Genomic DNA, 10,010 nt, shown 5'->3' with positions numbered 1-10,010 from the left:
GTTCAGAGAGTCTCCCTTAGGGTTTCCCTGACTGGTCCCAGTTAGGACGGTTCAGAGAGTCTCCCTTATGGTTTCCCTGACTGGGTCCTAGTTAGGATTATCCAGAGTGTCTCCCTTAGGGTTTCCCTGACTGGGTCCCAGTTAGGATCATCCAGAGCGTCTCCCTTAGGGTTTCCCTGACTGGGTCCCAGTTAGGACGGTACAGAGAGTCTCTCTTAGGGTTTCCCTGATGGGGTCCCGGTTAGGAGCATCCAGAGAGTCTCCCTTAGGGTTTCCCTGACTGGGTCCCAGTTAGGAGCGTCCAGAGAATCTCCCTTAGGGTTTCCTTGACTGGTGTCCGTATGGAGAGTCCAGAGAGTCTCCCTTAGGGTTTCCCTGACGGGGTCCCAGTTAGGAGGGTTCAGAGAGTCTCCCTTAGGGTTTCCCTGATGGGGTCCCAGTTAGGATCGTCCAGAGCATCTCCCTTAGGGTTTCCCTGACTGGGTCCCAGTTAAGAACGTTCACAGTGTCTCCCTTAGGGTTTCCCTGACTGGTGTCCGTTAGGAGCGTCCAGAGAGTCTCCCTTAGGGTTTCCCTGACTGGGTCCCAGTTAGGATTGTCCAGAGTGTCTCCCTTAGCATTTCCCTGACTGGGTCCCATTTAGGAGCGTCCAGAGAGTCTCCCTTAGGGTTTCCCTGACTGTTGTCCGTATGGAGCATCCAGAGTGTCTCTCTTAGGGTTTCCCTGACTGGGTCCCAGTTAGGAGCGTCCAGAGTGTCTCCCTTAGGGTTTCCCTGACTGGGTCCCAGTTAGGAGCGTCCAGAGTGTCTCCCTTAGGGTTTCCCTGACTGGGTCCCAGTTAGGAGCGTCCAGAGAGTCTCCCTTAGGGTTTCCCTGACTGGGTCCCAGTTAGGAGCATCCAGAGAGTCTCCATTAGGGTTTCCCTGACTGGGTCCCAGTTAGGAGCGTCCAGAGAATCTCCCTTAGGGTTTCCTTGACTGGTGTCCATATGGAGCGTCCAGAGAGTCTCCCTTATGGTTTCCCTGATGGGGTCCCAATTGGGAGGGTTCAGAGAGTCTCCCTTAGGGTTTCCCTGACTGGGTCCCAGTTATGAGTGTCCAGAAAGTCTCCCTTAGGGTTTCCCTGACTGGGTCCCAGTTATGAGTGTCCAGAGTGTCTCCCTTAGGGTTTCCCTGACTGGGTCCCAGTTATGAGTGTCCAGAGAGTCTCCCTTAGGGTTTCCCTGACTGGTCCCAGTTAGGAGGGTCCAGAGTGTCTCCCTTAGGGTTTCCCTGACTGGGTGCCAGTTAGGAGGGTCCAGAGAGTCTCCCTTAGGGTTTCCCTGACTGGGTCCCAGTTAGGAGCGTCCAGAGACTCTCCCTTAGGGTTTCCCTGACGGGGTCCCAGTTAGGAGGGTTCAGAGAGTCTCCCTTAGGGTTTCCCTGATGGGGTCCTAGTTAGGAGCGTCCAGATCATCTCCCTTAGGGTTTCCCTGACTGGGTCCCAGTTAGGAGCGTCCAGAGTGTCTCCCTTAGGGTTTCCTTGACTGGTGTCCATATGGAGAGTCCAGAGAGTCTCCCTTAGGGTTTCCCTGACGGGGTCCCAATTAGGAGGGTTCAGAGAGTCTCCCTTAGGGTTTCCCTGACTGGTCCCAGTTATGAGTGTCCAGAAAGTCTCCCTTAGGGTTTCCCTGACTGGGTCCCAGTTAGGAATGTTCAGAGTGTCTCCCTTAGGGTTTCCCTGACTGGGTCACAGTTAGGAGTGTCCAGAGCATCTCCCTTAGGGTTTCCCTAACTGGGTCCCAGTTAAGAGCGTTCAGAAAGTCTCCCTTAGCGTTTCCCTGACTGGGTCCCAGTTAGGAGCGTTCATAGAGTCTCCCTTAGGGTTTCCCTGACTGGGTCCCATTTAGGAGTGTCCAGAGAGTCTCCCTTAGGGTTTCCCTGACTGGTGCCCGTATGGAGCATCCAGAGAGTCTCCCTTAGGGTTTCCCTGACTGGTTCGCAGTTAGGAGCGTTCAGAGTGTATCCCTTAGGATTTCCCTTCTCAAGAAACATTTTCTTTTAGGTAAAGCCATGCATAGTTCAACCTTTTTTTCTAAAGGCATCTGCATTCCTGACCTACTGTCGCCGAGCATGAGAGGTGTTTCTGCACAAGTGGCTCGTTGGCTGTGTCTCCCGAGGAGCAGTTAAGGGAGGCGTTGTATCCTCCGGGTCTATTGAGGACATTGACCTCCAATGTCTCTCAGATGAAATCCTCCTCACCCCACCCAGGCTGCACTTGCTTCCACTGTATAAATTCCAGAATGACTTGATTGCTTTCCCCCAATGTTTCTGACCTTTCCACATTCCAGTTCTTTCTAATTGAGGGGTAGTCTCTTCAGTTGCTGAAGGCAAAACCCTTGTAGTTCTGTGCTAACTCCCTCTCCTGCCTCACCCTCCTCACATACCACATGAAGATCCAAGTTCAGGCGGGAGGAGCTGCCTGCTACTCACCTTCCAGAACCAGCGTCTGCACACCCTACACCATCTACTGCTCTGCCTCCCCCACACAGAAGTGTCCAGCCCCCATGAAGCCTCTTTCGGCTCAGAAAGAAATCATGTCTACTTTGCACCCTTGCTGAATGATGGGCAGTTGGTGAGTGGCAGGCAGACGGTGTCTCATGGAAGCCAGACAGGGCTGCGAGGTCGATGCTGTCATTCCCACTACACATCTGAGGTCACTGTGCCATCGAGAGGGGAGGTGACCTCCAGCAATGCCAACCTGGGGGGAGGGTGTTGGATCTCAGCAAAGGTCTGCCTGCACCTTAAGGCCACCTTGTTACACCATCTCCCAGTAGAAGGCTGAGGTCATAGCAGTGGCCTTTTCAGACTCACAGCTGGGCTATTTCCAGGGATGATCAGGAAAAGTGACTCTGTTGCTGTTTTGCATGTTTCAGTGAGCATTTAGTTATTCAAATAACCTACTGAACTCCACATTCCCAGCAATAAGTACCCCATTCAGCACCATCTCTTTGTACTTCACTATGTTGGCATTCAGCCATTTAGGAATTAAAAAATGTGTATTTCTAATGGAAAATGTGATAGGTAGCTTTCACTTCCAGACACATTTGGACAGGTAACAAAGAGCAGAAAACTCTGGCTTAAAGAGAGGACAAAAGGGAAACAACCGGAGGAAGACAAAATTCTTCGGTACAGCACAGCTGGTCTTCTGGGCTACCCTCAGCCTGGTTGGTGGTGGAATCAGAGAACTGCATGACCCACAGCTTCTGCAGGCACAAACCCAGGTGAAAGTGCAGCTCACAGTAGATTGAAAGTGTGCTCGTGTCCCCTTCGTCTGGGGGTGCCAGCATACTTGGTCCTAGGTGCCCTGCCAGCCTGGCAGCCTTCTTTCAGCCAGTGGAGCAAATGCTACTGAGAGCATCCTGCATGCTGGCTGCTGGAGCCAGAGCAAAGCATCTCAGTCCATGTCACCAGGGCGATGGGGCTGGGGCTGAGCTATGTCACCCCATGTCCAATTGGGAATGAATTCCCAAAATTTTCCTCCTCTAGGAAGTCCAGTGGATTTTAAAATGGAAAGTAGACTAAGTTTGTGGGTTTGATAAAGCTTTCATAGGCTTTTTTAAGTGGTGAAGTAGTTTCTTTAGAATCTCCCAGACAAGGTATATTAAGTTGCCTCTGGAAGAAGGCACCAAGGCACCAAGAAGGCACCAAGAAGGCACCAAGCGGGTGTCTCCAAGACACCCCCTTTCTTGCAGTAGTTCCACAGTCATGAGTCCTAGCCTTGAGGTCAGGGTTCTCTGAGCCCCCTCTGAATATAGGTAATTTGTGCCTCTGGGTGCTGTATCCAATGTTCACTTCTAATTGTCACCAGATTCTCCAGGCGTCCTTGGACAAAGGAATAAGATACCACTTGCCCTTGTGTTTCTGAGTCAGATAGGTAGGATTTTTTGGTGAAGGGAAAAGGAAACTTTCAAAGATGTTTCAATACAAATCAATACAAAGTGTGGTGATTTTTCGCTCTGTCTTCTCTCTACTGGAAGCAAGGAGGCTGGCAGAGGGTGCATTTTCTGGGCACATTTTGATAAGCTGATTTTACTTCTGTTTAGGTACTGGGGAGAGGAGAAGATTAGAAAAATGCCCATTGCCCTGAGTAATCTGCTCCCTTTCTCCCTTTGCAACAAAGCTGGACCCTCTCCATTTCTACTCTCTCATTCTCCTCTAACCCGCAGAGATCTGGCCTCTCCTCCCACCAGTCCTGGGAAACTGCCCTCCCCGAGGTCGACAGTGACCACCATCTGAAATATATTCTAAAGATGCTTTTCAGCTTTTGCTCTGCTTGGTTGTAGTTCTTTACATGGACTTAAATAATTAATCTTGATCTATCTTAGTCAAAGCATGCTCTATCTATAACACTATAAGCTATCATTAATACACTCTCTCGGAAAAGCAAGGAACTATAGCCACTGATTCTGGCACTGCTAAATAAGCTTGATATCAACATTTATAGATTGCTTAAGTATTTATTGAGAACCTGGTGGGTGCCTATCCCTGTGCTAGCTCCTGATGTTGTAAGGTGGGCTGGCCTATGCCACAAGGTAGCTTTCTATATGCTGTAGGAGATGAAAGTGTGAGGCCTAGGAGCTTTTAGGATAATTATTGTGGTTAGGATTTCAGTTGCTCCTACTGGAACCCATTATTCATCTGGGCTGGCCTAGGGTCCCTGGAGAATTTAGTCCTTCACAAAGTTGAGACAATCAAAAAGTACTTCCCTAACATATGCATACAGTCAGCAGCTATTCCAAAGTGAGGGTAAAATAATCAGCAGGTAGCAATTTTCTACAGTGGGGGTTAGGGAACCCAAGGTTCTCTATATATGTGTATGTGTATGTATGTATGTGTATATATACATATGAAATTTGGTCTCAAGTGCTACAATAATCAGAAAATATAGTTGCCTCTCCAACTTGCAAGGTCTCTAATTTGGCAAGGAGAGAAGCTAAATGAGTAGCCAGTGAGGGCTGAATATTTACCCACAGGCACAAGACAATGGCAGGATGAGAGAGTGAGAGAGGGATTAGGTTAGTAAGCAGCTCAATTTTGAGAATCCAGGGGACTGCCTACATGAGTGGCCACTACTGGCAAGACTTGGTGGGAGGAACAAGAACCAGTCCTCCCAGAAACCTACCTCTTCCATAAGAAGGTTGCCGGCCACAGGAGAGTGTGGCACACAGGGCTATAACTTTCATTCGCCACGTGGAAGGGAAGAGGTGCCTCCCCACAGCTGAGCAATGGAGACTCTTGAGAGCCACCAATGGGACTGTAGGTTCTAGGCAAAGGGAAGAGATTGGCCCTTTGAGATCTTGGGGTTGAGCTGCAGAAGCAGCAGGTGGCAAGTGGGGAGGGAAGATCCAGGAGTGGAGTGGGGGAAGGTCCTATGGAAGCATCCTGGGAATCTCAGAGGTCTGAATCTTTCAGATCCTAAAAACCCACTTTTTTTTTTTTTTTTTTTGAGACAGCATCTCACTTTATTGCCCTCAGTACAGTGCCATGGCGTCACAACTCACAGCAACCTCCAACTCCTGGGCTTAGGCGATTCTCTTGCCTCAGCATCCCAGGTAGTTGGGACTACAGGCACCCACCACAGTGGCCGGCTATTTTCTGTTTCAGTTTGGCCGGGCGGGTTTGAACCCACCACCCTCAGTATATGGGGCCAGCACCCTGCCCACTGAGGCACAGGCACCACCCTATAAACCCACTTTTCAAAGTCCTCAAGGCTTTAAGACCCCATTCCCTGACAGCTAGCCTAGTAGTCTGTGTTTCTGCACAGACTACGTGACCTATATAACATGGTGGCCCTGCCCATTGTGCCAGTTAGGATGTGTTCAGCTGGAAGTAACAGTAAACTCACCAGTGGCTTAATCCAAGGTGACATTTAATCTCAGCACTCTGGGAGGCTGAGGCAGGTGGGTCCCTTGAGCTCAGGAGTTCAAGACCAACCTAAGCAAGAATGAGGCCCAGTCCTTACTAAAACTAGAAAAATTAGCTGGGTGTTGTGGCACACACCTACTGTTCCAGCTTAGGAGGATGAGGCAAGAGGATCACTTCAACCCAGGAGTTTGTGGTTGTAGTGAGCTAGGCTGAGGTCACGGCACTGTAGCCTGGGGGACAGAGTGAGACTCTGTCTCAAACACCAAACCAAAACAAAACAAAGCAAAGTGTAGAACTCAGTAGTGCCCTGGACTGGTGCAGCTTAGCTGTGCCATCGAGGACCCATCCTCGGCATGTCAGATTTTTGTCCATTGCTCGCCTCCTTGTGATTGCAACTGGGCTGCTGCAGTTCCAGATATATTTTGACACAATGGCCCAAGTTAGGAGAGAGCAGGTCAAAAAAGCCATGTCTTTTGCCTGTAAATGGTCCAGCTCAAGAATGTCTCATAGACTGAAACAAAGAACAGGATTACAGGATCTGAAAGGTTTGATGTGAGGTCAAGGGAGCAGTGGGGTCCTCTCCTTAGCGAGTAGTAGGCACTGACCAGAGTCTTGGATCTGTCCCCAGTGGTTCTAGAGCACAGGCTCCGGTCACGGCCCCCTTCATTCGTGCACTCCCTAATTATGGGGTAACTGCTACATGCTAGGCTTTGTGCCAAGTCCTGGAACCGGGGGCCAGTCCTTTCAACAACACAGTAAGGGTTTTCTCTCCTGGTCCTGATGCCTTCTCCAGCACCTCCTGACCAGCTCTGCTTCCAGAATAGGCCCATTATCCTGTTACTGGCCTCTTTCCTTCACTCCTGATCAGAACATTATCAACCCATTAAAACATTTTATTTTCAGCCTAATAACTGGAGTCTTGACAGATCCCACTAATTCTTATGCTTTTCTGGGGTTGGTTCTTCCCCATCTCACCCATTCAAACCTCATCTTATTCTCATTGCATATTTTTTCTTCCCTTCCTAGGACACAGGCCATGAATGATAGTTACTAAAACTTCCCTCACAATTGCCAAAGTTACTCTCCACCCCATCTTTTAAATCTATGTTACTTTCTCTTTAAAACCCTAACAATAGTACCATCACTACTATGTATTAAGTATCTGGCCCTGGGTTGAGCGTTTAACATGAACTGTATCCATTTCATCCTCACACCAAGTCATGTATCCTGTCCATTTGGTAGTTAGGAAAGATTAAGTACCTTTCCAGCCCAGACCTGCTTGGAGTTCACAAAGCCCTGCTCCTAAGCACTGGGTGGTATCTCCCCAGGCTCATACAGTCCCTGTGACTTGTGTCCCCCTGTGAGCAACACATCCTCTCCCCAAGGAACTCACTCCACTGATGACATCTGTCTTTTGTTCATTTTCCCTTTTGAATTGGGAGTTCTCAGAGGGCTGAGATTCTGTCTGACTCATGATGTCTGTTCCCTCCCCTGCCATTCCCGCTGAGTGGGAGCCATCTGTGGAGTTTTACTAATGGCTGAGGGGATGAGAAGGAGTGACAGCAGCAGGGAGCCAGGCTGAGGTGAGGACTGGTTCACCGTGAGGTGGTTACTCTGATGAGATGGAAACTGGCAGGTTTAGAAGTTTGTCTCCCTACCTCACTTACTCAATAAATAGTTACTGGGTGTCTTCTATGTGCCAAGTACTAGTCCAGCTGCTGAAGACACAGCAGTGGACAAAGCACACAAAACACCCCTCCCTCACCTACCCGTAGCCAAGGGCTGGGCCTGCTCACTCTCCAGGCACTAGCTCGGGTCTCAATCACTGCTGCTTCCTGGGACACTTATCCCTGTTCATGATCAAACTTTCTTTTAACTCCTAAGATTATATCATCCGTATACACCATTCAGGTTAAACATCTGAAGAACCACAAATAAAAGCAGGTATGAAACATTAAATCTGAAGACTTAAAAGTCACCTCCCCTAAAAGCCTCTGCCCCAGTTCCATCCTCCCCAGGGCTCCTCCTCTAGCCTGAGACACTCAGTGCTCTAGTTCCCATTTTCCTTGACTAGAAGTTCTGGGCAGCCTTCCTTTGGGAGGGTAAGCAGAGAACTCAGACTACCTCCCCTGCTGTGTCAGGGCACCTAGGGCTGCCCCTCCCACATGCTGCTGGCAGGGTCAGGGAATTTGCTCCAGATCCCTTTGCCCTTCCAGGCCAGGACGAGGTGGGGAGGCCCTTTTGGACCTGTCCAGACCTGGACTAGCAACAGTGAGGAAAGTGAGTTCATCAATCCATCCATGTCAGTTGGTCCCTCTGTCTATAGGCTCATTTATACTACATGCAAGCAGAGATCACAAGGAATGGAAGCTTATGCAGGTGTATGAGAAGGGCTGGCAATTAAGTTCATAAACCCATCCTAGAAAAAGTGCCACACACCTCCTTGTTGAATATCACTGCAGTCACATTGGAAGTGTCCCCTCAGGAAGCTGTCCACTGACACCAGTGCCTAGTCCACTCTCCAAAGCAATTTTGGAAATCTTCTTCTGAAATAACCATCACAGCTATTTTTCTATAGCATGCAAAAACACACAACAATAATGAATGCCACCCAGCAAGACACCACCAACATGAACACAGCTGTGAGACACTGATATACCAAGGTTATGAAACCTTACCAAGTTGTTTGTGTAGTGCTACCAATGTAAGTACACTGGCAAGTTTGTGAACTTAATTGTCAGAACTTAATTATTGTGTGTTTTTGTGTGCCATAAGATGACAGTCCTGATGGCTATTCCAGAAAGAGAGTCTCCAAATTGCTTCGGAGGGTACACTAGGCACTGGTGTCATTGCCTCGCTTCCCAAGGGGAGACTTTGAAGGGGACTGTAGTGGTATTCAGTAATGAGGGATGTAGCACTTTTTCTAAGATGAGTCAATTGACTTAACTGTCAGTGTTGTATGTGCCCTTAACCCAACAAGAAGAAGGAAGGCTTCTTTGCTTCCCACAGCTCAGTGAATCCCTCAGGCTTAGTAGCCCGTGGCTTCTTCAACCTGCTGGGGAAGGGACAGAGGAGAGAGCACTGGGGAGGGAGTGGGGAGGATGGGCATGTTTTCTGGGACAGGCCTTGACCATCGCACACGGAGCCACACACAGTGCCCATGCCACTTGGTCCTTAGAGCGGTGGAATGGGCTGGGGCAGGGGCGTGGATTCTGCAGCCAGAGGCACCCACCCACCCCCATCCATTTCAACTATTCCCAGGATGATTCCACACCCCCTCCTACTTCTATGAACTGCAGGTTGCAGGCCAAGCCACACCAAGGACAACATGCAACTCAGCCCTTGGCTCTGGCCCAGGTGTCTGCCTTAGCTCCCAGTCTTCCAAGGGATCTTCCTTTCTGAGTAAATACTGATTGTCTCCAGAGTTACAGAAAACCGCTTGGCCAGGGTTAAGAGTATGGGGTGAACCCTGGTTACCGACATGTGCCCAGAGTCCTCCAGAGGTCAACATACAGGCCCCTGACCCTTTCTCTGGCCTAATTAAGGTCACCTTGGACCAGATTCTGCTCTCTGCTGCCCATTGCATAGGGAGGCAAGCTGGATCAGAACCCTATCCGGGTGCCAGTCACTCCCGGTCACTCTGGGGAAGGAGCTTGTTTGCAGCCACATGGACTGCGGGGTCCGAGTTTTCCTAGGCACTTTGAGAAGACTCGGAAACCCAACGTGAGGGTGTGGATGAGGGAGCTGGATGAGTGGCAGCCTGATGGCCAAGTGCAAACTCTGGAGTCTGCAAGTAATTTAAGTCTCCAAGACTCTGAGGATGCTCCTGCTTCCTTCCCTAAGGAATCTGCTGGGTGGTGGCCTCTGCCTGCCCTGGGACAGGGCACTGCCTGTCTCTAGATTAAGCCCCAGGCAGGGGTGGGCACGCCCCAGCACTGTCAGCATGAGGTCACCCTGCCAATAGGAATTTCCTGTCCCTTAAACACTGACTGGAGACAGGCCAGCTTTCTGCCCTGTCCCAGGGCTCCCAACTCACCAAATACCTTGGGTACATTGTCAGGCAGTGCCAGACCCTGCGCTGCAGGCCTCACCGCCATTGTGGAT

Source organism: Otolemur garnettii, unplaced genomic scaffold (genome assembly GCF_000181295.1).
Source record: "Otolemur garnettii isolate 467f Iridium unplaced genomic scaffold, OtoGar3 scaffold00011, whole genome shotgun sequence".
NCBI lineage: Eukaryota > Metazoa > Chordata > Mammalia > Primates > Galagidae > Otolemur > Otolemur garnettii.
Note: the sequence above shows the minus strand (reverse complement) of the source record.